At 45.5% G+C, this 26,860-nt stretch overlaps 3 long non-coding RNA genes across 8 annotated transcripts in view; 2 read left to right on the forward strand and 1 right to left on the reverse strand.

The window, feature by feature from the left end:
• The window catches only part of LOC106856868 (uncharacterized), a 113,767-nt gene extending 98,778 nt beyond the window's left edge, over positions 1-14,989 (reverse strand). For all 5 annotated transcript variants that reach the window (XR_015804108.1, XR_015804110.1, XR_015804112.1 and 2 more), the window contains exon 1: positions 14,882-14,989. This is a non-coding gene — a long non-coding RNA (uncharacterized LOC106856868). The remainder of the gene's footprint in view (positions 1-14,881) is intronic.
• Positions 7,960-8,659, forward strand: LOC148223783 (uncharacterized). Its single transcript, XR_015804106.1, has 2 exons — positions 7,960-8,237; positions 8,328-8,659. It is a non-coding gene; the product is annotated as an uncharacterized LOC148223783 (long non-coding RNA).
• A 104-nt stretch (positions 14,990-15,093) lies between the features above and the next one.
• On the forward strand, positions 15,094-26,436 carry LOC148223784 (uncharacterized). Of its 2 annotated transcripts, none has more exons than XR_015804114.1 (4): positions 15,094-16,560; positions 16,933-17,142; positions 18,693-19,051; positions 19,156-26,436. It is a non-coding gene; the product is annotated as an uncharacterized LOC148223784 (long non-coding RNA). The 2 variants fall into 2 exon arrangements; XR_015804115.1 differs by having other exon boundaries at positions 20,207-26,436.
• The last annotated feature ends 424 nt before the right edge of the window (positions 26,437-26,860 follow it).

The following is a 26,860-nucleotide window of genomic DNA, read 5'->3' on the forward strand; positions in this document are numbered from 1 at the left end:
GAGTAGAAACAAAAGTCAGGTGGTCAAGGCAGCAGCACGAGAAGGAAAAACAAAAATCAGCTGAGTTTTTCTAAGAAGTACATTTTTAGATGTACCGTGTAGAAGGTTTTCAGGAAGCGGCTCGTACCGGAAGCCAGTGACCTCACAGCTTCATGTAAACACCACACAATTACAACATGAAAAAGAGCAGTATTTTCTCACTGCCACTTTCTTTTAGCATGTTCACTATTCACTCAACACTTCCCAATTATGAAAACTGCAGATCAGATGAACTGGGTTTTTACAGGTCTAAAAACACAGATCAATGCAACACTTGTGCCATATCCAAGAACTGAAACACCATTAAATCCCTGTAGTATCACAACCTTTCAATGATTTTCTTACATTTTGAATATTAACTCCATTGTGCCAAGCCCCAACAGGCAGGTGATGTGACCCATCACAGCCACACCAACCATCAAAAAATCTACGTATTTTCTACAAACCCACCCTTTTCCTTCCCTTCCAAAACTACCTGTCCCTACCTCTTACCCATCCTCTAAACCATCATGTCCCTTAATTATCCTGCCTTTCCCCATCCTTACAAAGGATGGAACCAACCCAGCACCTGCAATGAGAGCTGTGCTTCCCCATTTTATTTCTGATTTGAACTGACTGAAGACTCTTTGATATTTATTTATCATCTGACATATGTTAGAGTGGCTTTCACGTTCTATTTATCTTCTCATCTTTTAAAGCAGGTTTTAATCCTTTCTCCATTCTTTATGTTGCTTCTTCTTTAATGAACTTAGCCAAGTATTTGGATTTGGAAGCCTTCAAATAACACAAAAATGTAACCACTCTCTTATGAGCTCTTATATCACTGACTGGAAGAACGTCCCACATTTCTTCATTCTCCAACCTGCAGGATCTCTGTCTGGTTTACCTCATTGAACAGAGTATTTCCAAGAGAGCTGCAACACCTCCAAGAGTAACTGGACCTCAGCACTTGCTTTTTAAATCCACTCATATCCTGGGACATGTTTTAAATCTTGTTAAAAGAGAACAAGGTTTTTTCAACACATGGGCTGCACTGTTTTTCACATGTGGTCTTGGTTGGTGGATATGTGTAGATGCTAAGAATTACAAATTTCTCAGGTTGGGTTAAGTTTTGGGGTTTTTTTCCCCCACTAGTCATCCTGGATTTTGTTTACAGCTTTTGATAAAACTGAGTTAGGAACGGAGAACCAGGAGAATGTACAAAAAGAACTTAAAAAATAGAAAAATAATTGAAGTGGGATGAATTTCAACAGCAGCAGCAGACGTGCAGTCATACACCTGGGTAAATACATATTCCCACCAGGTGAAAAGCTCCTTAATTTGGAAACTATGAAAGAGGAAAAATCCTAACCCATTACTACGTGACTGCGGGTCATCAGAATGACACACCTGCTAAATAAAGCAACCCTAACCCCATTTATGGCTGCCTGGAAAATTCACCTAATTACTGTGCATGCCCTGCTTAAGGGAACCAGATTCACACTGGAGCATGGAAAGAAAGGTGGTTTTAGGTAGCAGGGATGGCAGCAGATGGTTAAGCTCTGCTTTGCAGCTGCGAGTGCTTGGTAGATTGACCCGGCCCATTTCACTGCAAGCTTAAAAACAAAAACAAACAAACAAAAAAAAAAACAAAACAAAGGAAAAAGGACCTTGTCTGACCACTAGCCATAGCCTTAGACCTGGAACTATGATTTCTCATCCAAGATCAGCGTCAGCAGCCACAGGACAGTGGTTGCTGGCTCTTGCTGGCTCCCAGAACCGATGAATCCCTGCCTGGACGAGCTCCTGCTCTGCCATCCTCTGCTCCATCCGTGCTTTGCGTTCAAGCATTCATTGCAGGAATCGACTGAGTGCAGAGAGGAGAAGCAGCACCCGCAGCCTCCACCCTGGGAAACAACACGGGAGCCCCAGCTCCAAAATGAAAGGCAGGACCATGAGGTTTGAGAGGCAGGAAATGGAGGGCGAGCCGAGCACTCGTTTCGTGCAGCCTCAGCTGCAGCGAACAACAGCAACACGATTAAGGACAGTTCCTTAAATCATGTTTGTGCTTTGATGAACGATTCCAACTGCGTGTCAGAGCCCAGCACAGCTCACCACAGACGTTCTGGAGGAATACAGAGATCCTCAGGGACACTGTGTCCCATGCTGGTTTAACTGTGCTGGCTGCAGGCAAAAACCAAGGTGCAACGCCAGCTCTGAGCTGAGCCAAGAATGCAGAGCAGGCACAGTTTGGGGCAGTCAGGAAAATGGAAAATTCAATACTGAACATAGACTAGAGGCTTTGTTTGCTTACCTGACTGAAGAGGTAGTAACTGATGTAACTCCTGGTCATAAAAGCATTAGAGTAATAAATACCAGCAAAGAGGCACAAGGCAAACTCTGCAATTATCATTAAAAAGTGAGCTCTTCAAAATGTTAGGCTGGCAATTTGAAGACTTTTAAGATGCTGGATGCTCTGAAAATTGGAATCTTTCTTCTAATTCCAATAATGGAAGCAAAAAAACCTGTCCTTAAGATGGAGTTTGATTATTTTAAAGTACAAATTATATGGCAATTATACAACATCACGCTTCCTATATCAAGCGACAAGACTTAGAATCCTAGGAAACCATTTCCAGTTCAATATTCTTAGTAGCAGTTAGCATTAATTCCACAGGAATATCACAAACACCATCAGCCATAAGTATCTTAGACAGGAAACCAAGGTAAGGAAAGAGAATTATCCAATACTGAAGAAATAATGAACAAAACTGACCCAATCAAAAGTTCTGCTATCTAAAATAACCCCTTTAGCAATAAAAAATGAACGAGAACTGCAAGATCATCCTTCAGAAAGCAAACAAAACCAGATACTTAATTCTCTGACTATAAAAACAAAAGGGTCTTAGAGAAACCAGAAGAACATACATAATAATGCAAAGAGAAAGGGAAATGGTCACTGGCTATTAATGGAATACCTTAGTGAGAACAGGAATACATGGAGAATGTTTCTTCATGTTTTTTCAAGTCCAAATGATCAGTAGTAAAATCTGCCACAGAAGTTCACTTGTTATTTCTTCAGTACAAACACACACCACTGCTATTGAGCAAGTGAGAGCACCTCCAGCAGCTGAGCTCCCCCAAACACATCAAAAGCAACACTTTTGACACCTTAAATAAGCTGTAAGATTCACACATGCACTAGGGCAATTTAACCTCACTGAAGCTCTAACTTAAGAGAGAAGTAATAAGAGGACTGCTAATTTTATGGGCAAGCAGCCTAGAATATTTATTTGGAAGATAGCAGTCCCCGGAGGAATTTCTACATTGGTAATAAGTCAAACCTGAATGCCCCAAAACATGATAATTAAAGGGCAGAACAAATCCTTTAAGAGAAAATAACCATAGTTACAAATGCATGGTAATGAGTCATGTTAAAAGAAAAACAAAATATTTCCAGTATGTGAGCCAGATGACTGCTGGACCACATCAGTTTATGGTAAAACACAAGAACAGATTTTTAAACATTTGAAGATAAGCTCTTCAAAAGCCAGCATTATCCTGGGCCAACACATTAATCTAATGCTAATACAAAGACATATCTTTGCATTAAATCTAAATGTAAGATCCATGCATTATTCCTGAACTAACTTCTGCACCACAGCTCCAGGCACTTGACATCCCTGAAGTTAATTCCTCCATCAATTCCAAGTTTCTTTCAATGAAAGGCACCAAACCCTTCTGTGTTTACACAACCAGGTCAAACCCTAGCACTCATTAGGAAGAGCAATAAGCAAATCAACAGGAAGCACAGCCAGTTGGAAGGATTATGGAAGATCCCAGTAGAAATCCAACATGTAGGAAGATGAGACAGCAAAGGTGGGAGACTCAGAACTGCCTTGTCTTGAAGTTGAGCATGAGATGACATCTTCCCAGATGGATACACAGTTATCATCCTCATCAACAGGTAGGCAATATAATATTACAATTATATAATAATATAATACAGAGTTTATCAAAGTCAATTGATAGGCCCCTGAAGTTGGCAGAAATTACTAATAATATGTACTAGGAACATGGATTAGTAATAAGCAGATGTAATAGAGAGAAGTTCAATGAACTCTTCCAATTTGATTTTTGTGTACAGAGGAAACAGTTCTGTTTGACTTTTTATATTAAGCTGTGGACTTGGCAGCACTGGGTTAATGGCTGGACTCAGTCGTAAAGGTCTTTTCCAATCTGAATGATTTTATGATTCCACTCTGGTCTCCCCATGTCAGCCACTTTTCTCTTCTTCACAGTCTGATTTTTGTATCTTACCCTTACCCTTAGCTGGGGTTTCTGTGCTCCCACACTTTCAGAACTGATGCTCACAGACATCCTCCTCGGTGTTGGTGACACTGATGCCCACAAACCGAATTCCCCAGGAGCCAAGCCTACTGTGGATGCATCTCTGGACATCCCCTTTCCCTGCAGGGCTGGGGAATCCCAGCCCCTGCTGCCCAGGCCTCCTTCTCTACAGGTTCAAATCTTATTTACAGCATTCACAGGAGATGAGGGACTTAGCAGCAGAACTGCAAATGCAAACAGCTTGAATTTGGAGCTACCAGTGAAGCTGGTTAACATAATGTAATACTTAAATATGCTCTTAGAAACCACAGGAGGGATTCAGCAGTAAATGATACTATTAATATAAATATTATTTAAAAGAACCCTTGAGAGATAAAGAATGCAGAAGTAGAGGGGTCAGCCGAGTAAGATTAGCTGAAAAAAACATATATTTATGATCTTCATCCATTTTGAGCTAAATGCTAGCAGGGAAATTCATTCTGAAGTCAGTTCTGCAAGAAAGGCTGCTACAAAATCATTCTTAAAATCAAGTATCCTGAAAACCTTCATCCATCTGGCACACACAGTGGAAATGCCAGGAAAACATACCTTAATATCAGAGGATGGGAAGTCCTCTACTTACAGTCTCTGGTTTAGAGAAAAAAACTGGAATGATTATTTTATACGAAGAAATTCTTCCCTGTGAGGGTGGTGAGGCCCTGGCACAGGGTGCCCAGAGAAGCTGTGGCTGCCCCTGGATCTCTGGAAGTGTCCAAGGCCAGGCTGGATGAGGCTTGGAGCAACCTGGGACAGTGGAAGGTGACCCTGCCATGGCAGGGGGATAGAACTGGATGATCTTTGAAGTCCCTTCTGACCAAAAGCATTCTAGGTCTCCACAATCCCATCCCTCACTCCAGAAACCTCTAAGCTATGAACCACAGTGCTGCAATCCATGGGAACATTGCCTTAGAGCCCAGGATGGACCTGCCCATCCCTGTGCTTTGGATACCTGGTGGCAGTGATGGGCAGAAGGGAACAAAACACACACCAGGATGGAAAGCTGATCTTAGGAGTCTGACTGCACCTGGATGAAGAGAGAACCTCCCTACTGCTCTCCTTCCCTGCTGGAATTTCTGCTCTTGCAGATTCTTTCTTTGCATATCCAGAATCAACAAACCACAAAGATAACCCGGCAGTCAGGAATGAGGCAAAGTCTCCTTTTGCTGCAGGAAAAGCAGAAAAACAACTGAAGAATACAGACAAATCATAAATGCCACTCGCAGGGAAAGGACAGACTTAGTCACCTCATTTTTGTTTCCTGCAAGGCAGCAGCAGCCTGAAAACAAGACCTAGGATGGACACGGACTGCAGGCACAACCATGAAGGAACATTTCAAGGGAAAAGTCGTGAACTGGGAAAGAGTCACTGCAACCTCTTTCAAAAACATGATGCACATCTGTCCACATTACCAGAAAGAACAATGAACGGCTGAACAACACTGTTTAACATCTTTGCAAAGATTTACGTATCAAATATGAAAACTAAATAAGCCAAGCATAGTTTGCCCAGGAGAAATGTTGCAGGCCAGAAGAGGTGTCACTTCATACGTAACATTAGAGCTATACAATAATTAATGCTGACACAGCTACCAAAGAGACTGCATCTGAAAGTCTCAGAGCTGACTTACAGTTTTCATCTAGTCAGGGAGATTTTTCTAAAGTAGTAGAATTAGAAAAAAATAAATTACAATCCTTGTCTGCCAGGAACTGTACACACATCACAAACCTGTGCTCCAAAGCAGACTTTACTTTGAGTAAATACAATTTTTTCATGGAAACTGATCTCACAAGAAACTGCCAGAAGACCCATTAGCACTTTATCAGCCCACAGCATCTGGAACAGAATTAAACCCGTTCATGATATAGGAGTACTTTGTAATTGCAGAAGAGAACATCAACAAAACAGATAAATACAACCAGATATATCCTACAGAGAACTTGACCAGGAGACCATTAGACAAGACAAATTATGTTTATAGTATTTACCTGATCCAGGCAACCAGGAGAATAATCTTCTGTAAACCTTCCCAGAGTAACTTTACCCACAGGAACACAAAATTTACTTCGCAGGAAAAGGCTACAAAGGGCTTGTTTTTGAAACCAGTGGTCTTTAAACAACCAGGGATATTGGATATATCCTGGAAAGGGGGAAGGGCACAAAATAGCTGAAAAACAGAGCAGTGAGAGTTCCAATTTGGAGCCTGAAATCTGCTGCAGGAATCACATTGCACATCTGCTTGCAGTAGTGAAGGGCTGGATCCTGCCATCCAGGCTGCACAATGAGGACCTATTTTCCATGCTTCTGTAATTGAAAGAGTGCTCTGACAGATGCTGCTCTCCCATCACAATGCTGGAGGCCTGGGTTAACCTATGAAACGTCCCTACCAGCATTTTTCCCCCCACTGTATTACACAATTTTGATCTCCAGTACAAATTATTGCTGCTTATAGATGTGACTCATACACTACTGAAGTAATACTGCTTTTGAGGAACTCAGTTTTATTCAATAAATAGCATTTCAGCTCACAGTTCCTGGTTACTTCTCCACAGTCACCATCTCTGACTTTTTTCCCTCAAATATTCAGCAAGGACTTCCCCGTGAATGTCAGCACTTCCACTAACAAGGGCTGGGAGAACAGAGGTCTCCACTCAACTCATACTGAAACAGAACAGCTGAGCTCTGCCCTGCTTAATTCCTTTTAACACCAACATCAGCAACACATGAAACCTGCAGCTTCCTGAAAACGAAAAATAAGGTCTTGTCCTAAGTCACAAAAACACAAAGGAAAATAAAATTTCACCACTCCAAAAAGACCCAGTAATAATTATCTTATTATCGCTAATAAAATAATACTCCAAATAAAACAAAACACAAAAAAAATCCAAGAACAAAAAAACCAAACAACCAGAACCACGAAATAAGACAAATAACTAAAACTAAACAAAAAAAAAAAAAAAATAAAAATAAAAAAAATAAAACAAAGAAAACCCGCAACATATAGTTATGGTATAGCACAGGCTGATCAGAAGAGCAAACACAGTCAGTGTTATTGAAATTTTGTACATTTAATGCTCCAACCTTATTGTTTCATATTGTGCCAACACCAAACAAATTTAAACCAAATTTAAGTGCATTTACATTCAAAATACTGATTTTTAGATCAATATTGTTTAAAAAGCATCTGAATTACCAAAGCCAGATGGGGCAAACAACCCAAAGATTAAAGCTGTTTTATGGCAAAGGTGCACAACCCCCTGCCAGAATTAGTCGTGGCTGCAGGACAATAACCTTTGGAGAAGCAGCCGATGCCATAATGCTGGATGCACTGCTTGGCTTTCAGTTTATCCAAACAACACCGTGAGCAGATGCCCACGGACAGGGATGAGCGGGGAGCAGCAGGACCAGACGCTCTGGCTGGAACAGGAGCCCCTGCTGCAGCTCCAGCAGGAAGGTGGGCTCTTGGAAGTGGAGCTGCCAAAGAAGTGCCAGGGACTGCATCCAGGGAACTGACACAGCAACGCCTGGCGCTGCGGGTCTCCTCCGGCAGAGGGCAACGCTGGAAAAATCGCTGGGAAGGAAGGAAGGAAGGAAGGAGCGGAGTATTCCATGGAAGCGAGAGACACCGCCGAGATCTGCGGGGCTCCAACGCCGCCGCTCCGCCGAGGCTTCTCCTCCCAGACGGGCTTCCTTGTTCCTTGCGTTTTACACAGCGAAAAAAATGTACCTGCTGCTTCCCAGACCTGGAATCCTGCCCTTTATCAATGGAACAAGCGTAATCCCGATTGCTCCGGGGTCTTGGAGCGCTGCCGCGAAGCCAGAGAAATCAGAATGTAAGGATTTCCCAAGAGCTACAGATGATCCATCAATACGCAGACGGACACTGAAGTTATGCTAATTTTTTTTTTTTTTTTTTTTTAAAGGGGTGGAGAACGACACTGCAGAATGATACAGCAACTACACCCTGCTCGGGAGCATTAACAGCGCTTTTCGGTTTACAAAACACATCCAGATAATAGGCAGAAATGTCCTTTTCCTCCTCCTGCTGGAAGTAAACACGGTGGCTGGAGGCTCTGTCTCCCTCCCAGGAGACCTGACAGCTGCTCACATGAGCTGCTGCGTAGCAAGAAATCTCCCAAGTTCCAATAATCCAAACACAAGGATCCCCTCCTGCTTCAGACACGTCTCACCAGCACCTGATCACCGGCTAACACCTCCCTGTTCTGATGTAAATAATCATCGGGACAAAATGCTTGTTTTCTTCCTGAACCTCAGTTTGGTTTTCCCTTGTTTCCTCAGCACGCTGGAATTTATTCAAGGCCAGTACCTGCCGTCATTTTACAACTTTATTTTTGCAGAAGCTCCTGGAGAAGCTACTACAGCTGTGTTAAAATTCAGCAACCTGAGCGTAATGCAGGTGTTATTTCAAAACAGCACATTTTAGGGGCATTCCACAAATGATGCTATTAAATGAGCACAAAAATCATCCTGCTTTTCTGAAAATCTGAGAGCTACCAAAAAATATACCAAATGACAACATAAATTAAAAAGAATTAGCCTGGATTCAAGGTATATTTTCCAGAGAGATCCAAACTTACTCCACCTTTACCAGGAGCTCTGTGTATGATGTTCAGTCCAAGCTAATCATCATTACAAAAAACAAGGATTACTTCAAGCTCTGCACTGAAATTGGTAATAGTGTAGCTCACAGGTAAATTGGGGCAGAAATAGGTAAATTTTGTAACTTCAGAAAATGATGCTCACCAGGCTTCCCTCTCTCCATCCTATTCACCTCACCTTCCTCCCCCACCCCAAGAACTAATTGCTGCTTCTGATAATTGGCAAGATGACACAAATGAAAAAATAAAATAAATATAAATTAAAATAAATAATAATATCACATCACTATTACTGGCAGGCTGACTTCACAAGTTTTTTGTTTAGATGAGACAACTGCTCAGCACTCCGCACATACGAGCTTGGCTGCAAGCAAGCAAGGATTTGAAATATAGGACATGAAAAACAGGATGACTGCTTCACAATTTACCAACTCTGCTGATTTTCTACACAATTGCACAATTTACGTTCCCTGATAGGACCTGCTCCTTACACAAGACACATTCAGAGGACTGTTTGTAAAATCAGGGCTTGCAATTGGTGTCATAAATGCCCTCTAAACCATTTGTTTCTCAATTTCCTTTGCTTATATTTTAGTAAGAATTGAAAAAAATAAAAACCAAAAACATTTACCATAGGCTCACTAATACTTGATAATTATAAAAAATTAATTCTCAGGTAACAGTACACTGAAATTCAGCTCACTGCGAGATAGAGTAGGACTACCTCTCCTCATCCAAATTACTTCCCAAAAGTCATAAATCACTGTCAAAAGGAAACTTCAATGCTCATATTGACCAAAATTATTTAAAACAGGAATATTATTACAATTATTGCTTTTTTTTGTCCTGCCAATTACATCAGTTTTATGTAAGAAACTTGGATTTTCAGCTTGACTGCTTTATTACCACCATGAATATTTCTGCCACACAGACGTCACTATTTCAGCCATTTCCAAACTTATGTTTGGGAAGAAGCACAACACAGGGACATTTAAACTCCTTCAAGAGTTCAAAGAACTTCATGAAAATTCCTAAATCAGGACCCACTGCAAGTGTTAAATCCCCAGATCAGGAATCTACGGAAGGATGAAATCTCTGACCTTGGTAAGGGTAAAACTCAGCACAAACAACTCCCATTTCCAGCCTCGCTGTTAGACAACAACGCTACGTCTGCTGGCTGAGGTGCAGCATCCTGAGGGACTGGAAAAGGACAGGGGATTTTTCACTGCATTTGCAAGAAATCCAAAGCCGAAAGAAAAATATTGTTTATGCTGAAATTCACGACAAAGAGTTGAAGCTCCATTAATTCCATCTCCAGCCATTTAGAAAACTACGAGTCAGGATCCAAAACTGTCATCAAACTGACTTGAAAGAACTGCTGGAGAGAGGTTGATTTTTTTTTTTTAACTTTGAATTTCAGCATTCCTGTACACAAGTGCTCTAACCCTTTATGTGACAGTCTTTTCAAGCTCATATTCTGGTTTACCAATAATTCCAGGAGTAAAATATTTATGGAAAAACACTGTGCAAATATGGCATGAGCTACAGCCAGTCATGCTACACACGAAGTAAAAAAAAAAAAAAAAAAAAAAAAGACTCTGTATTTTAATTTATAAATACAAAAGAAATATAGTAAACACATGACCACAGCAATTAAAATCTAGCTTGGATTAAAGAAATCCTCTTAATTTTAACAATATAACAGACTAATACAGCGTAAACAAACACATTCTTAAAGTCAGTTCACAATTTTCCTTTGCATTAAAACTGAAGAAAGGTTTTACTACTTCCTACTGCAAAACCAATACAAACACTAATTTAAATATTTCCTTTTCAGCTGCATTTTGAATATTTACGAAGACTAAAACAGAGACCTTTCTGCCACCGAAATTGACAAGGCATAAGACCCTAAAATGACACTTTTTGAGTACATTAGAGAAAATAGGGATTGTTTATATAAAAAGTGGAGAGCACTGGCACAATATCTATTTTTCATAGCCCTTTTTTTCATATATGCTGTATTCGGCACCAAAACAGCTCAGTGGAGCAGTGTGTGCAGCACACATTGTGCCTTGTCATGAGCTGACAGCAAATAAAGCAAAGGTGAACCAAGTTACAAAAAAAAGCGGGTTTTTTTCCCCCTTCTCACGACCTGATAAGATAAATGATCTTAGTTATATTAAAGAGAAATGGGATAGAGGATCCAAGGGGCTCGTTTTATGTTAACAGCATCTCACCAACAAAAATAGAGAAAGCAATTTCCTGGTGTATCAATTTCACGCCAGCACTTCAATGTACACCAAGAACTTGGAGGTGCTGGCATGCTGCACACCTCCGGGTATCCTCACATCTCCAGCACGTCAACTGCTCCCCAGCAATTTCCTCTATTAAGGCAGGGCTCTTTCCCCCCATACCTTCCCTCCCCAAAAATACAAAGATAACATAGATATGCCACCACAAACCACCCCGGCTGAATAAACATCTTTCTGTAGGTAACACCGTGTCGAATTACTCCTGTAACCAACACAAAGCACCCAGCTCTCTCTCGGGACGTGTGTCACCACCCCAGTTCTTTCACCACTACAGTGCCCCTCACTCCTTTCTGTAATTCCTTGTTATTTTAAGATCAGATTTCCTTCCTCACCCACAGCGGTCAATATCTGGAAGTTCTCATCATTTCAGACTGCAAAAAATGGTACTGAAAAAGTCAAGATGGAAGAGAAGCTGAAGAATGTGAAATATCATAAACTATTCCTGATCCGTTTACCGGACTAGACCAGCATAAAACTGCAAACCTCATCTTTCCATCCTCCTTCACATGTTCTGTATTTACAGGGCATTAAAATCCTCCCCCCCAAGCAAAGACTGTTTCTAGTGCACCACTAAAGCAATTTTAAATATCTGTGTACAGTCCTCACCATTATAAAACCCCTTCTTCTCGACCCACTCTCGTCGATCTGCTGTTACTTAACTCTTGAAGGCTATCTGAGACTCACCACGTTACTAAAGGTTATGTAACGCTTAAAAATACACTGGATTTTACATTTTTAAGCTGTACAATAGAAACATACACAACAGAACACATAGTTGAGGGGTTTTTCCCCACCTCTCCTCCACTTACTCTAAACCAAAACACCTCAGGGATCTAGAATAGTGGATTTCCGTATTTTGTTTTCAGCTTGTCGGCCACAAAATCTTTAGTAGTGCAGAAAACAGTATAATGAGCATAAGCCTACAGAAAACACAATGTCCTTTGCTCTGTGGCTTCCCATTGACCCTGAGTTGTCCACTGCCTGCAAAGCCGAAAGCTGCTGATCTAGAACCAAGTATCCTCTTACTGTTTGCTCTGCCACCCGAGAAGTTGCATTAAAATGGCATCACGTTCCGTAACTCCAAACTGACTTGCCTTTCTCCACATAACCCAATAACAACCCGTGTTCCAGAGGCTTTTAAAACCCTGTTCCTAGGAACAAGCACCCAAAACAAAACACCGTCGTTTAAGACGCCTCGTTTTGCCACGGATTCGAACGTGGAGCAAGTCCTTCACACGGAACACTGCCCAACCCACCTATAAATAGGCTCAAAGCTCCAGGCTCAGGAGACTGAGAGCTCCACATGATCCTCACAGCCTTCCCCAGCTTCACCTACATAAGAGCCGGGCCGTAACACTGTCGGGCTGGGCAGACACCGAGCTGCTGCTGTGGCTTACGCAGGAGAGCAAGGAGGGAGGGGAAAGAAATTAAAAAAAAAAAAAAAAATAGAAAAAAAAATCATTGGGCATAAACAGCTCTCCTCGGGAGAGAAACACCTCCCTCTCCGGAGGCCAGAGCCAGCCACGGACACACTGTCACGGCTCGGCCATGACAGGAACAACAGCCAGGGACAGGCCCTTCAGAGACGGTTTAATGGGGCCAGGACCGAATGGTCAGCAAGGGCCTGGGGGCAATGGCAAGAGGGTCCTGGCCACATTCCCTGACTAGGGGGGATTCAGGCCAGAGCCCGGCCCTATCAGACTCCTCTGGGCAGGGGGCTTCAGGCTCCTCCCAAGCTGGCAGCCAGTTCTGCTCCCCATCAGAGCCCACAGACAGGACAGCTGCAGATCGCCCTGTTCCCAGTCAGACTCCCCCCTGGACAGGAGGAGACCCCTCAGTGTCACCCTATCAGATCCCATAGGCAGGACGTCTCCAGATCCCCATCAGAACCCCAAAGACAGGAGAGCTCCAGATCTCCATGATCCCCATCAGACCCCACGGTCCACATCAGACCCCCAAAGACAGGAAAGCTCCAGAACGCTACAGTCCCCATCAGACCCCCATAGACAGGAGAGCTCCAGACCACCCTGGTCCCCATGAGACCCACAAGGCTAGGAAACCTCCAGACCCCACGGTCCCCATCAGACCCCACGGTCCCCATCAGACCCCACGGTCCCCATCAGACCCCCGGGCGCCACGTGACCGGCCCGAGGCGCCGGCACGTGGCCCCGACCGTAACAAACAGGCGGGTGGGCGAGGGGGACCAAGGGGGGGGACCCCGAGCAGCGCTGCGATTGGCCGGGAGGGAGCGGCGCGCGCCGAGGGGGGCGTGTCCCCGCCGCACCGCCCCGGCGATTGGCCGGCGGGGGGGCGCGGTGGGCGTGGCCGCCACCTCCCCCCCTGCGCCCCCCTCCCTCCCGCCCCGCCGCCTTGGTGCAGTGCTGAGGAGGCGCCAGGCGGGGGCCGCGCGCGCTTTTCCCGCCCTCGGCGGAGCCGCCGGGACCCCCCTGAGGGCGCCGCTCCCTCACACCCGCCATGGCGGCACCTCCGTCACCCCAGCACCGCTCGCGGCACCCAGAGCTGCGCCACTCACCAACCCGCCACTGCCAGGTCTTGTCCCCGCACCCTACTTCACTCTCAGCCCCGGCAGCGCCTCCCGCCGCAAGTCCGCGGAGTGCGGGACCGCTCTGGCGCTCCCAACACTACCAGCGCTTCGGCCCCTCTCCCCGCACGCACCCACCTGTGGGGCGCCCTCGGCCGCCTCCATCCATCACCCCGCGGGGAAGCGCTTAAATATCCCCGCGGCGGCACCGCCTGTGTCACGGACCGGGGCTGCGAACGGCAGTGCGGCCCTCCCCGCCTCCCCCCCCCCCGGCCCGCCCCGCTCCGCATCTTGTTTTCTCCATACGCACTTGGAAATGCGTATGGAGAAAAGCGGGATCGGGGGGGGGGGGGGGGGCGGCCACCGCTGTTATTCCCGCTCTATTCGGGATACCCACGCAGCACCGAGGAAAACAACGCGGCGCAGCCCCGTTCTTTCCCCCCCCCCGCCGCCGCCACCACTCCGCGCTGTCACTTGGCTGCTTCCCCCATGTCGCGACGCACACACATACACACACACCCCCCCCTCCCGCCCCGCCATGTCGCGACAGCGCCCGGGGCACCTGCCGCGCCGCGTCCCTCCCCCCGTCCCCGACCCGCTGTGTCCTACCGGGGGTGCGGAGAAAGGGACGCTCGGTTCTCCCTCCCCGGGGGAAGCAGTGCGATGCCGGCGCTCCCCCAGGTGCGCGGGGGCTCCGCGGGTGCGGAGCGGGGGGAGCGGCGAGGAGGGGGCGGCAGGAGCCGGGATGGAGCGGGGATGGAGCGAGCCTCCCTCCCCCCCCAGTTCCCCGTCCGGCCCCCCCCCGCCGCTTGTGTTTACCTCAAGTTTGAATTTTATCTGCGCAACATGAGCTGGAATGCGGACATGGAGGGCGGGAGGGCGCGCACACGCCCGGCGCTCCGCGGGGACACCGCGGACACCCCGCACACACACCCCGCATCCCCTCCGCGCACACACCGCGCCCGCACCCCGCGCCCCCCGCCCCGGTCCCGCCGGTAACTTACCTCCGCCACCGGCTCGCCTCCTTCTCCTCCTCCTTCTCCTCCTCCCCGGGGAAGGTGCCGCCCGCAGCCCCATCAGCGGGGCGGACACCGCGCTCCCGGAGCGCCGAGACAGGTGCAGCCGGGGCGGGCGGGTCGGGGGGCGCCGCCGCCTCCCCGCCACCTCCCCAGGCTCCCCCACTGCTTCCCTCCGTCCCTCCCCACGATGTTGTTTCGTTATATCATGTCCATCATGTGACACCCGGAGGCCTCTCTATGGAAACTTAAAGGGGACTTTCACGTCCGCCGCCGCCGGACCCGCCGGTACCCCCGGGGGGCTGCGAGCCCCGCCGGTGCCCACCTGCCCTCCCTCCGCTACCTTCCTTCCCTTCCCTCCCCGGGGGGCTGCGCTCCCTGGTCCGACCGCCCTCTGCTTAGAGCAAGTTGCTGCGCTTGCTTCTTCTATTATTATTTATTAGGGGTTGGTTTGATGTTTGGGTTTTAGGGTTTGTTTTTTTCTCTTTTTCCCCTTCTCTTTTCACAGAAAGGAATAACCGGGGAATAACCGGCCGGGCAGGCACCGTGCGGAAAGATGGACCCCACTCCTGGAGGCTGCGGGATCCGGTGCTCGTCTGCGGCCGCGGCGGGTCTCGGGTGCCTGAAGCGGCAGGAAAAAAAAAATCCGAAACAACTAAAAGAAAAAAAAATAGAAATAAGACGGGGAAAAAAAAATCTTGTTTGTGTCGGACTGAGGAGGAGCAGATGTGAGTGGTTCTGCCTGTGCGGGGTCGATGCGGTGGTCGCTACCGCCGCGTTTAACTCCGCCAGTCAGTAGCGAAGCGATTTCACCGTCCCGACCCGTCGCACCGCCGGCTCCCGACAGCCGGCTCTGTGCCGAGCTGCTGGAAGGACCCGCTCCTAGGGATGTGCGCTGGCCACTGCAACACTACCAGCAGGCAGCCAGCCCTCACAGAAGGGAAAAGGGAAGATGCCGACAATTCCGCAGGGTTCGGGCAGCCCTCGGTTCCCCGCGCATTCCGCTGCCCGGCGGCAGCCGCCGGGGGTGCGGGGCCGGCCGGCGGCAGCGCCGCGCTCCTCCGGCTGCTGTTCCGCCTGCGGTGCTGAAGTGGGTTTTATTCCCTGCTCTCCATCAGCCCCCAGGATTTGGGGTCAGGGAGCTGAAGCCCACTCGCTCCACGGTCCCACCTCCGGGCTGACAACACGCAGGGGGCTCTTGGGGTTTTCCTCCTGGAAGGTTCCTGCGGGATGCCCCCGAATTCTGCTCTCGAACTGGTGGCATCATGTCAGTGTTGGCGATCAAGTGCAAGGCTTTAAGGGCTAGACTAAGAAGGGAGAGATAGATTTGTTGTTAAAAACTGAAGGAGGAAAAGCAATCCCACATTCACTCTTTCTTTTCAGCTTCCAGCAGCCCCTCAGCAGATTTTAAAAAATGACCCACAGATGCAGTAAATTTTAAATTGGGGATTTAATTTCTTTGGTATCCCACCAGGTTTTCTTGAAGGAAGTCATACAAACGACTTTTTTCTAACTGCTGGGTTGGTGGTGTCAGCCACGGGAGGGGACCAGAGCTGCTGGCCACCCGGCATAGGCCCGATCCTGCACTGACAGGAGATCATCTCCCTCAGCTCTCCCATTTGTGCTTTGGACTTGAAGTACCTGTTCTCTGTCCCACTCGTTTCCAGGTGCCTGTGCAATGAGCTATAGATCTAACAGATCAGTGTTTCAGAGCTCTCTACTATTATTTTTATTTTTTTTTTAGTTTTGTTAGAATTACTAATTATGTTAGCTGAAAGGAATTAGTGAAGTGAGGAGCAGTTCATCCTCCTTTCCTTACTTCTCAGAGTCTTCCCTCCATCCACCCTACACACTGTTTATGTTTATCTCTCCTTCCCATCCAATTTTGGGGGAATTTCCTCTCTGAGCTCCTTTCTGCCATTTAACCAGGCTGGCCCACTGCTGTGGAGCCTAACTACAATTTGCCTTGCTATCCATATCTCCGGGCCTCGTTTTCCTTCCTCACTAAGCCTCTTTTTATTCCGTATTCCCTTCTTCAGATTATCCTTAAAGGAGGAAGAGGCTGGAGCTGGGATTTAAAGTAGTCTTTTAGGAGTACTGCCAGAACCGATCTGTTTTACTCTGCTGCTGCTGCTGTTGCTGTTCTGCTGTGTCATGGGAAGAGTTTCCTCTCCACACCAGCCCTTGGAAGCGGCACCTCGGGCAGAGCCGCTCGCTGCAAACACCGGCCGTGTTTTACAAAGCCCCGGGTAAGTTTGTTTGGTGCAGGATTGAGCCTGCAAGGAGAAGGCACTGCTGCCTTCCCAGGCTCTGACCTGGAGAGCTGTGCACGATTTTGGGAGATTTGCAGGAAGCAGAGTGGCGGCAGCAGCAGTGACAGCGCATCATCGCTCAGCTTTATTTCATTTTCTCGAGCCAAGACGCTTTAGGTTACAGCCCAGCAGAAAAGGAAAATGAAGCATTTCTGTCAAAAGGGAGCTATTTCCCAAATTTGCTTTAAATTATTGCGAGATCTTGCACTAAAAATGAGCAGAAATTCTGTCTCCTCTTAAAAAATGTTGTTAGTTATAAAATCTTTACGATCTTGGCTCTCTCCCCCTCAGCCTGTCTCCTTCAAAAACTTACTTTCAAAAATGCAAGGTTTAAAGATGGCTCTTCTCTTTCTCTCTGTCCCCCTTCCTAAATTTATGTTCCTTGGAAAGGCCTGAAGAAGTCTGAGGCTGTGTCTGCTCGTGAATAAATGCTGGATGCACATACACGTGCGTATCCATGCGCACACACAGGATTTAAAGCATCCTGTTGAAGTCCACATATAGGAAAATCCTTCATCATGTGATAGGCTTTAATATCTGCCTTAAAATTAATCCCTAACTGATGGACTCTGTCTTCATGTGGTGGCAGATCACAGGAGGCTCAGTAGCTGGGGCTCCTGTGCAGGTTTTTAAAAAACTGCCAGATAAAATCCCCTGTTTGCAGTTGGATTAATTTGTTTTTTCACAGCAGCTACCTGGGAAATGCTCATCTAGTGAAACCAAGTAAGAAAACTTTATAGGGCTCTGATCTTGTTTTTGCACAGTTAAAAAGAAAGACCTTGTCATGAGGTCAGGACAAGATCTGATGTTATTACACGAGGAAATGGCTAAAGGGCCCTGCAGAGTTCTTCAGGTGCTCTGTTAGAGATAACACTCCTGAATTTTATTAGGGCTTGAGTTTTGAAGATGATCCTGCTTAATTGTCAGAGTTGTCTTTGCTTCTTTTCGATTCATTTCTGTTGTTGACACTGAACTTTCTTGTTTCACTTCTCATTCGAATTCATTTCACTCTTTAGTTCCCACGTGTTAGAAAGTGCAGTTTCATTTACACTCTCGAGAGAAGAAAGTCTGATTCCAAAGAGCAATTTGCAACAATATATTTTCCTTGCCACTCGCACAAAAACATCACTACTCTAACAGATCTTGGTATAAACAGTGCTGACAGGCCCTCAAAACCAAAATCAAATTGTGAAATTGAGGCAAATAGCCCAGAGAACCCGAAATGTTCTGGTTTCTAAAATGCTGGCTGCTGTCAAAAATAGGGTAAAATAAAGCTTTGTTTACGTGTAGAGCAGAGTGTTTGTTGATCGAGTTTCTAAGGTGATGTAGCAGGAAATACTGTTCTTGGGGAAAATGACATGAACAAAGCATGAAACTATAATTCACCAGCTATTTGTCAACTGATAGCAGAAGAAAAAAAAGCGTATTTATAAAGCAGTGAGAGGTTTTCATTGAACTTTTTCTCTCATTTGCTGGCATATATGAAGGCAGCTTCTCACCTGCTCTCCTCCTGGATAGAACTACTTGCAAGAGCAGAGCTAAATCATTTATCAGAAGGAATGTTTCCATCAAATCCAAATATCTACACTGGCTGCTGTTTCTACGTCACGTCACGGATGAAATTGATGCTCAAGCAAGGTTATAATGTACCTGCATTTTCTCCAGATTGGTGCCAAGCTTGCTGAGTCATTTTCCCTGTTCCCATTCTGCAGCCGGCTGCTTGCTTGCTATTCCCTGTTATTTGTGTGGGTCGTAAGCTCAGCAACAGATGAGAATAAATGCTAATATTTCTTTAGGCTGCCTCCCTAAGGAAATAAAGGTTCTGCTGCGCTGCTTTTCTGTGCAGGTACGTGTCCATCCCCCTCTCCCAAAAGCTTCTGAACCCATTAATGAATTCCAGATGAATTTGGAAGGAAGCAGATACTTCAAACTCAGTTATATTCCTGCGAGGTGCACACGGGCAGGAGGGAGAAGCTCGGATCAGGAACTGGAGCAGAACTCAGCCCTAACGCCTCCGGGTTGGCATCCACCTTCGAGCCACCGACCCACCCGGGGCAGGCAATTAATCTCTGTATAGTGACTCTGAGCCACAGCGCTGCCCTATCCTGCCTAGTACAGTTTTCTCTGGCTGGCAAAGGATATCATGGAGAAGCAGAGGAACTGAACTAACTCAGGGAATGAGCTGTTTTCAAGGCAAAATAAGAGTATTTTAAGGGTATCACTGTAAACAATGGAAAAGTTAATACCTGGGAATGGCTGTATATTGTTTGGGAGAATGATTTAGCTTTTGTGTCAGTCCCAAAACAAACCATGGCAGAGGAGCAGGTCATGCTGTTCCTAGAGCCAGCACAGCTGTCAGTCTGGTGCCGTGTTGCCGTGTGCTCTGGGCATTAAAGCCAAAGGCCAAAGATCCTCCACCCACACTTCTTCCACACGTGGATGTTTTTCCTCTGCAATGCCAACATCAGATGAAGAGCAGCCTCGACCACAGGCTTCAGGCTACTGCATCTGACAGCCCCATTTTCCCATCCTCGTTCCTGGCTTAGCCTGGCTGTAGCTGAGGCTCAGAATTGGTTTATGTTTGAGAAGAGCCAAGTCTGGGGTGTCTCCTTATGCATAGTGCTGGGTCTCTACCTTTGCTGGAGCCCTCTCAGCTGCCTAACGGAGATGGGAGAGCTCAAGCCCCGCATCTCCACCTCAGGGAATGCTGGTCAGGTCAGGACTGCAGACAGGATCAGAGCCATTATCGCCTGAGAGCAAAGGATTAATTTATGTGTCCTTTCTCCATCAGCTGCACCTCGCTGGGAGCAGCCACTGGAGAGGGGACACCCTGGTGCTGCGCGTACCATACGCGCTCATCTCCATTGCAATTAGTTTGATGCAACAGCTCCAGCGTGACAAACTCCAGGCTAAAAAAAGCCAGAACTTCATCTGCATAAATTGGATGCACAAAGTATGTATTGTGTGTCACCTCCCTTATGTCCCACATTTGTTCCTGCAGCAAATGGCATATGCTCCAGCAACATCACGTGGTCCAAACGGACTTCTGGAAATACAGCAGGGATCTGATGCTGGTAGGCTTTGAAATTAAGACATTAGTTGTGATCCTGCTTATGGACCTCTTCTGGAAGGAAGGTTTTTGCATATAAATTAAGATTCATTATCCTCTGATGAATAATCTATAAAATTGGAGCCAGCCTTTCCATTGATGAGGAAGTTATTATTTCTGGTTTAGATGTTAGACACCAGCTGACACCAGGGGCCTCGTTCTCCTGGCCACTGTGTAGTCACACCCAAGGAGATAACCTCTGCCTTGAAGAGCTTAGAAAGCAGAACAACAAAAGAGTGAGCAATATAACACTCAGGCAGAGCAAACACAGTGACCTTTTGCAAATGTCAAGTTAATACCATGATCTAGAAGTGGAAGGGGCTTATCAGAGGGTGGGTGGGTCAATGAGGACGGGACATGCTTCAGGGTGGGGGGATGAGATGAAGGAAAAGCAGCAGCAGAAGCTGTGTGGTGTGAGATGCAGAGGAAGTGCATGCAGAGCATTCTGTGATGAATTGGTGCATCCAGGGTAAAAAAACAGGGGAAAGAGCCTGATGACCCTGGCCACAGCTCACAGAATAACCAGCTCCCCAAAGTCTCACAGCCTGGAGAGGGGAGGTGGAGAGGGCAGGGGTGGACAGAGCAGTTCCTCCTACGCACTGGTTCCGCACAGGCAGCTCGAGGTGTGATAACCCTGTTTTGGGGCTGTTTCTCTCCGTGGCTCAGCCTCCTGCAGCTGTGTTTGCTGCAGCTGAGCCTCAGGGCTCGAGTGAGACGTAGTTCAGCTCTAAGACGTAGTTCAGCTCTAAGCTGCTCTAAGTCCAGGGCAGCACATAATTGAATATTAACAGGAACAGCTCTAGGAGCTGTTGGGACTCAGGAAGTCACAATTCCTTTTCTGCCGCTCCTTCGCCTTCGTGGGAGGTGATTGCTGGAGGCCTTAATGGATGTGAGACATAATACACTTCTCTCACATTAGCCCCAGTTAGCAAACTGAGGCTTTAACCACATCCTACCCTGTCTGATCATTTCCTCATCCACCTCTTCAGCAACATGAGAAGTGCAGTAGCTGCAGCCACCCCAGAGACCAAGCTGGGTGCAGAGACCTCATGCTCTCTGAACACTGATTTCACACCTCATTTCCCCAGTGAACGAAGGGGTCCCACCTTTAAGGAGCATCAAAATTCGCCAAATATACATTATTGAATTCTTTGTCTCTGTATCATCCTCCTGGAAATAGAAATTATTTATTTGCTGGATGGGGATGCTGTGAGCATCATACAAGATCCATAAAGTGATATTTAAGTTGAAAACCTTTGGTACCATGTCTTCGTTAAATATTTAAGGTAAAATACAGCAGCAAATACATAGGAACTAGGGTCTCTCCATGCTGCCTGCCCAGCTGAAATGACTAATTGCTCTCTCTAAAAATATGGATGGATATCTTTCCCTCCTCAAATTCATGCTGCACATCTACACTGAGAAGTTGTCTTCAGTCACGCTACTTTTATGGAGGAAGCAAAGTGCTTTATAAGAAAAAAGATGCCCACAGAAGCCCATCCCTGCCATCTGATCATTCAGAACTTGGTATTAGTCTAAGAAGGAAGAAGGCAACATGTTAAGAGTACCAGAAAATTCCTGACGGCTCTGCTGAACAGCAGTAAAAATCTAAAGTTCCTCCTCTTATCTTTTTAGTCTCTTTTCCTTTCTTTTCCCACCTCTCTTTTCTCTCACTTTAAAATTCACAATATCCTTGACGTATCATTTTCCTTCAGGTCCACCAGCACTTGTTCATTACATAATTGCTTTCTTTTTCAAAAAACATGCTCCTCTATCTCTTTTTTTTTCATTAGTTGAAGTACAATGGACTCCACCATGAGACTTCTCCTGGTTTTGTTTGATTTCTCTTTTCCTTTATCACTACCCAGAGACATCCAGCAGATTGTTTCATAATCTTCCTAGAGTTCAGAAAAAGTATATTTCTTCCAGATAGGAATATAGCCTGCAAACGTCCTCCTCCTTTTTCCTCACCACCTGCTTCTCTTGAACAACACTTCTGGCAAACTTTATCCATGTATTATTCCTTTATTCACAAATTAGATGTTCCTTTTTCGGGAAAAGTGAGGAACACACTGTTTCCCTGGCATGCAATGTGTGTTTTTGCATGGCTGCTTTGCCCTCCAGCATGCTCCTGAATTTTTGGAGCCCTCGGGAGTGAGGACCTCAGCACCACATTGATCTCCAGCAGCCACACGCTGTCTGTGGGAGGTCTGCAGAAAAGGAGGCTCTTCATTCTTCATGTGGTGCATTAGGGAAGAGAATCGGTAGAGCTCTGCAATGCACAGGAGGAAGGATTGCTTTTGTTATTGGTCAGGGAAGCTCTGTGCTGCGTTTGGTATCACCTGCTTCCTGCTGTTGGTGGATAATTAATTAACACCAACAGAGTGTTTGAAGCTCTGCTAAAGTGCAAACACAGGATTTGCATCAATATTTCACATTCTGGCTAGACATGGGGAAGATGGAAGCACTGTCGCACCTTGAGGAGTCAGTCATGGAACAGGGGAGATGGAAAAAAAGCACTAATTCCCCTCGGTGCCCTGAGCAGGATCCAAACATCCCTGAGAGAAGCTAATCAACTTCCAGAGAGGAATATTTACAAATTGATTTAGGAATTTTAATTCAAAGAAATTTGCTTTGAATTAGGAAGCTTTCGGGTTTAATTTGTGGGGTTTTCTTCTTTCCCAGATATCCAGTAACAGCAATCTTTGCCACTTTATTTCTGTGGGACCAAGAACAACTGTCAAAAACCTTTTTATAAGTCTCCTCTGCCTTAGGAGGCAGTTTTTCATCTTCTCACATGTTTTTGTCCCTTCTGGAAAAAGCAAAGAAAATGCTCCCATTTTTCTAACCACTCATAGTTCTCACTGCTTTCCTTCAGCCCCTGTATGATTTGTGTACGTCACTCTCCTTCCTTCTCCTAGCACAGCATCCAAACCCACACCTGGTATTTCCTCGTTAGAGTGGAATTGCTTCAGATGTTTCACTCTTGCTCATACACCGCAGGATAAGATTTGCCTGATTTTGCAACAGCTGTGTCCTCTCCAGTGCCTCTTTCACAGCTCTTTTTCCATTGAACACCTGCTTGACCAGCGTTTTGCCATTTTGCATTGACATATTTTGTTGCTTTTTACCTTACTGAACCGAATCTGGTTGATTTTATACTGTTCCTCTGATTTCCCAGCCACATTTTGGAACAGATCCTCTGCAATATTTATATAGTCTTTATTTCTTCATCCAAATAACTAATGAAAATATTAGAATCAGGTCGAGGAGCAAACCCTGAGGGGGCCCTTTTGGAAAACCTTCTAAATCCAAAGGAAAGGAATTAGTAATTCTTATGTGAATACATTTATTTTCTGTCAAGTATGCCTTAAGACGATTTCACAGAGATCATAGTTCCTGGTCAGTTTATGGAAATATCATGTGAAATTGTGTTAAAAACCCTGCTTCTTTCAAAATACATGACATATGCTGCCTCTTCCTTTTTCTACAACACAGTTGCTGGGTTCAGAGATGGAAACTGGATGGTTTTAACATCACTCCTCTATGACAAATCCAGTCTGACTGACTGTATGTTTTTCTATTGTCAGTCAAATGCTCACAAAGAGATCATTGCACAGTTTATTGTATTAGAGTTTTTGCATTACATGCTGAACTGGCTGCTGTGTAATTCACCAAGTCCTGCTTCCCCTTCTTTAAAGACAAGCACTGTGTTTGCCCTTCTCCCTTCCTCTGGGATCTCCTCCCTTCTCCATGAGCTCTCCTGGATAATTACTAATGAGTCAGATTTCTCTGGCCAGTGCCTGAAGTGCTCTAGGGGGAACTTCATCCAGTCCTGCTGACTTGAATTTGCCCAACTTCTCTGAATGATTTTAGCGGTGTTTATTTGCTAGTTTGGATTGTCATACCCTCTGCAGTAAAAGTGGTCCTGATAAATACCAGTTCATAAGCTTTTTTAAAAATATTTTATTTCTCTCCATAGCTAAAGCATAAAAACTAATGAACACTTCAGTCTTTTTTCTGTTGTTATTTCTGTTCTCTCATTTTCCATTAATTCAGTTATGTATAATTTCCATTGCCTTCTTCCTATTTCAATACCTTTGCAGAGCATCCTTTTATCACCCTCTATATCCCTTCCTAATTGAAACTCATTTTGCCCCTGGTTTTTCTCATTTTAGTCCTCCATAGCCACACTATTCTTTTACAGACATAATTTTCCTAGCCCTGTTTCCCACCTTTATACAGCTTGATGTTCACTCTCCTTTTTCTGCTTCCCTCACTCCTTTCTTTCCTTGGAGGTAGTTGTTCCATTATTTTCTTATCTCTTTCAATTTAATTAACCCCCACCTTCCTGTCCTCAGCAATCTCCTCCCCGTTAGTCAGTCCAATCCCAGAGAGCTCCAATGTCCTTGTCCCGCAGGAACTTTTCTCCATCATTTGCACTTCTGTTGCCTCCAAGCACAGTTTCAAACCCCCTGCTGGTCTTGCAAGGCAGTTTTTGTATAGTCCCTCTGCAGAGCACCCTTGGCTGGTTTGCCAGATAGGAAACCTTTATTCATTTTACTCCGTTATTGCAGATCTAATTAATAATGAGTTTGTCTCTTAAACCCATGCTCACCTCTGCGATATGCCAGTCCTTGCCCTGTCTTTTTTCTCCATTCAGAAGGATTGGAAGAGGACATTTTCCATCCCCTCATCTCTTTCCCTCTTCTTCCCAGGGCCTGCATTTAGAGCTAGGAGGCTTCATTAAAATCCTTTTTAGGATAGTAGATGAGGATGATGCTCCTGCAAGCACTACAGAGATCACTTGCCTGCTGAGGCTCCCCTCTCCAGCTCGGTGTGAGACCAAGTAGGCTTTTAGGAAAGGCAATTAAGGGGTCTGAGTGTACCACACACTGAAGCATCCCTTTATCCTTTCACATTTATAATGTCCAGCACAAATATATCTTTTTTATTTTTTTTCCACCAAAAATAGTGCTGCTATCTTTTAATAAATCAGACAACAAACCCAAGCCTATATGAGATGTATTAAATTAAGTCCCCAGCTCTCTGGGTCACTGTTCCTCATGAAATGATTACATCTCTAAGCAAGGAAGAGCACAAACCTGCAAGGTCACAGAGACCTGCAGCTCCATGTAGATCCACCTGCCTCTTCTTTCTCATTAACTGCACACAGCTGACTCTTGCTCAAGGCTTTCTTTAGGCTCTCCAGGCTCGTGGGCACCCTCCACAGAGCAGGTCCAAGGACTGAGGTAGCATTTAAGCTGGGTGAATACATCTGCCCACCTCTGTTTTGGCAGAGAGCAATAAACAAGCAGCTATCAGTATCTGAGCAGTCTGTTCCCCATCAGAGGGGCTACTGGTGAAGCTGGACATTTCTCCACACTGGAGACAGCCCTGAGCCCACAGAGAACACTTGGTGGGACCCAGAAGAGTAGAGGTTATTAACACAACAAGGCTCATTCCTCTTATTGACTGCCTGTAGGAGATTATTGAAAAGACAACACCAGATTTTGCTTGAAGTTACACAGTGATGGGACAAGAGAAGATCAACCCAAGGGGCAGGAAAGGATGTTAAAACTTGATATTAAGAGGGGGAAAAAAATACAGCTAAAGTAGTTAACTACTGGAATAGGAGTCCAGAAAGCTTTTGGGATCTTTTTCCTTGCAAAATTCCCTGGGAAAGGAAGGGTATGAGAGAGGAGCCTGGAGATCTGAAGGTCTTCCCCTCCCCATTTCTCTGTGATGCTGAAATCCTGTATGGGTGGGTCTGGGGCAGTCCTGTTGCTGTCCTGCTCATTTCAGATGATTGCCAACAAAATTACAAAGCTGCCAGAGCGTGTTGGTTCTGTTTTGCATAAATTTGTAAGGATACTCTGTGCAGACTCCAAAGACTGTATAATAGGAAAATCCCAGGTAATTACAAATTCATTGGTTTAAACCTGATCCCAAACAGCATCAAAGAAAATCTGATATAGGCTGTGATTAGTAATGAATTAAAGGATGCTAACCTGATTGATATGCCTGAGCAGTTTTATGGAAAGTCTGTCATGTCAAACAAATGAATGTTTTTTTAATGAGAATGTAAGTTTGGTTAATAAAGATAAGCCTGTTATAAATTACTTAGATTTCTGCAAGTTATTGAACAGTTCCTGAACACAGTCCCAATTAAAGGAAAATGGTACAAAACCTAATCTGGGATACTAAATGGATTAAAAACTATTTCAGCAAAAGATTTTATAATGCAATTTGAAATTCAATTAGACTAGAGATATTGAAGTCTTCCATTTATTTATTTTGGACCCTGGGTTGTTCAGTGTCTTTGGGATTGACCCAGAGGAAATGATAATAATCATCACTGATAAACTTGAAGATGACATGGAAGTTCCAGATTCGTGGCAGGAGAAAGCCAAGGAAATACAGTGAATTTAAATACAACAAAGTGCAGTGTCACTGTTGTTAAATGTATGGATTGTGTTGGCAAGAAGAAAGACAGCAGCCTAGAGTGTGGGAACAATGAAACAGCCCAAATAATCCACTAAATTG

The sequence above is a fragment of the Sturnus vulgaris genome, chromosome 5 (assembly GCF_052056855.1).
Source record: "Sturnus vulgaris isolate bStuVul1 chromosome 5, bStuVul1.hap1, whole genome shotgun sequence".
In the NCBI taxonomy this organism is placed as follows: domain Eukaryota; kingdom Metazoa; phylum Chordata; class Aves; order Passeriformes; family Sturnidae; genus Sturnus; species Sturnus vulgaris.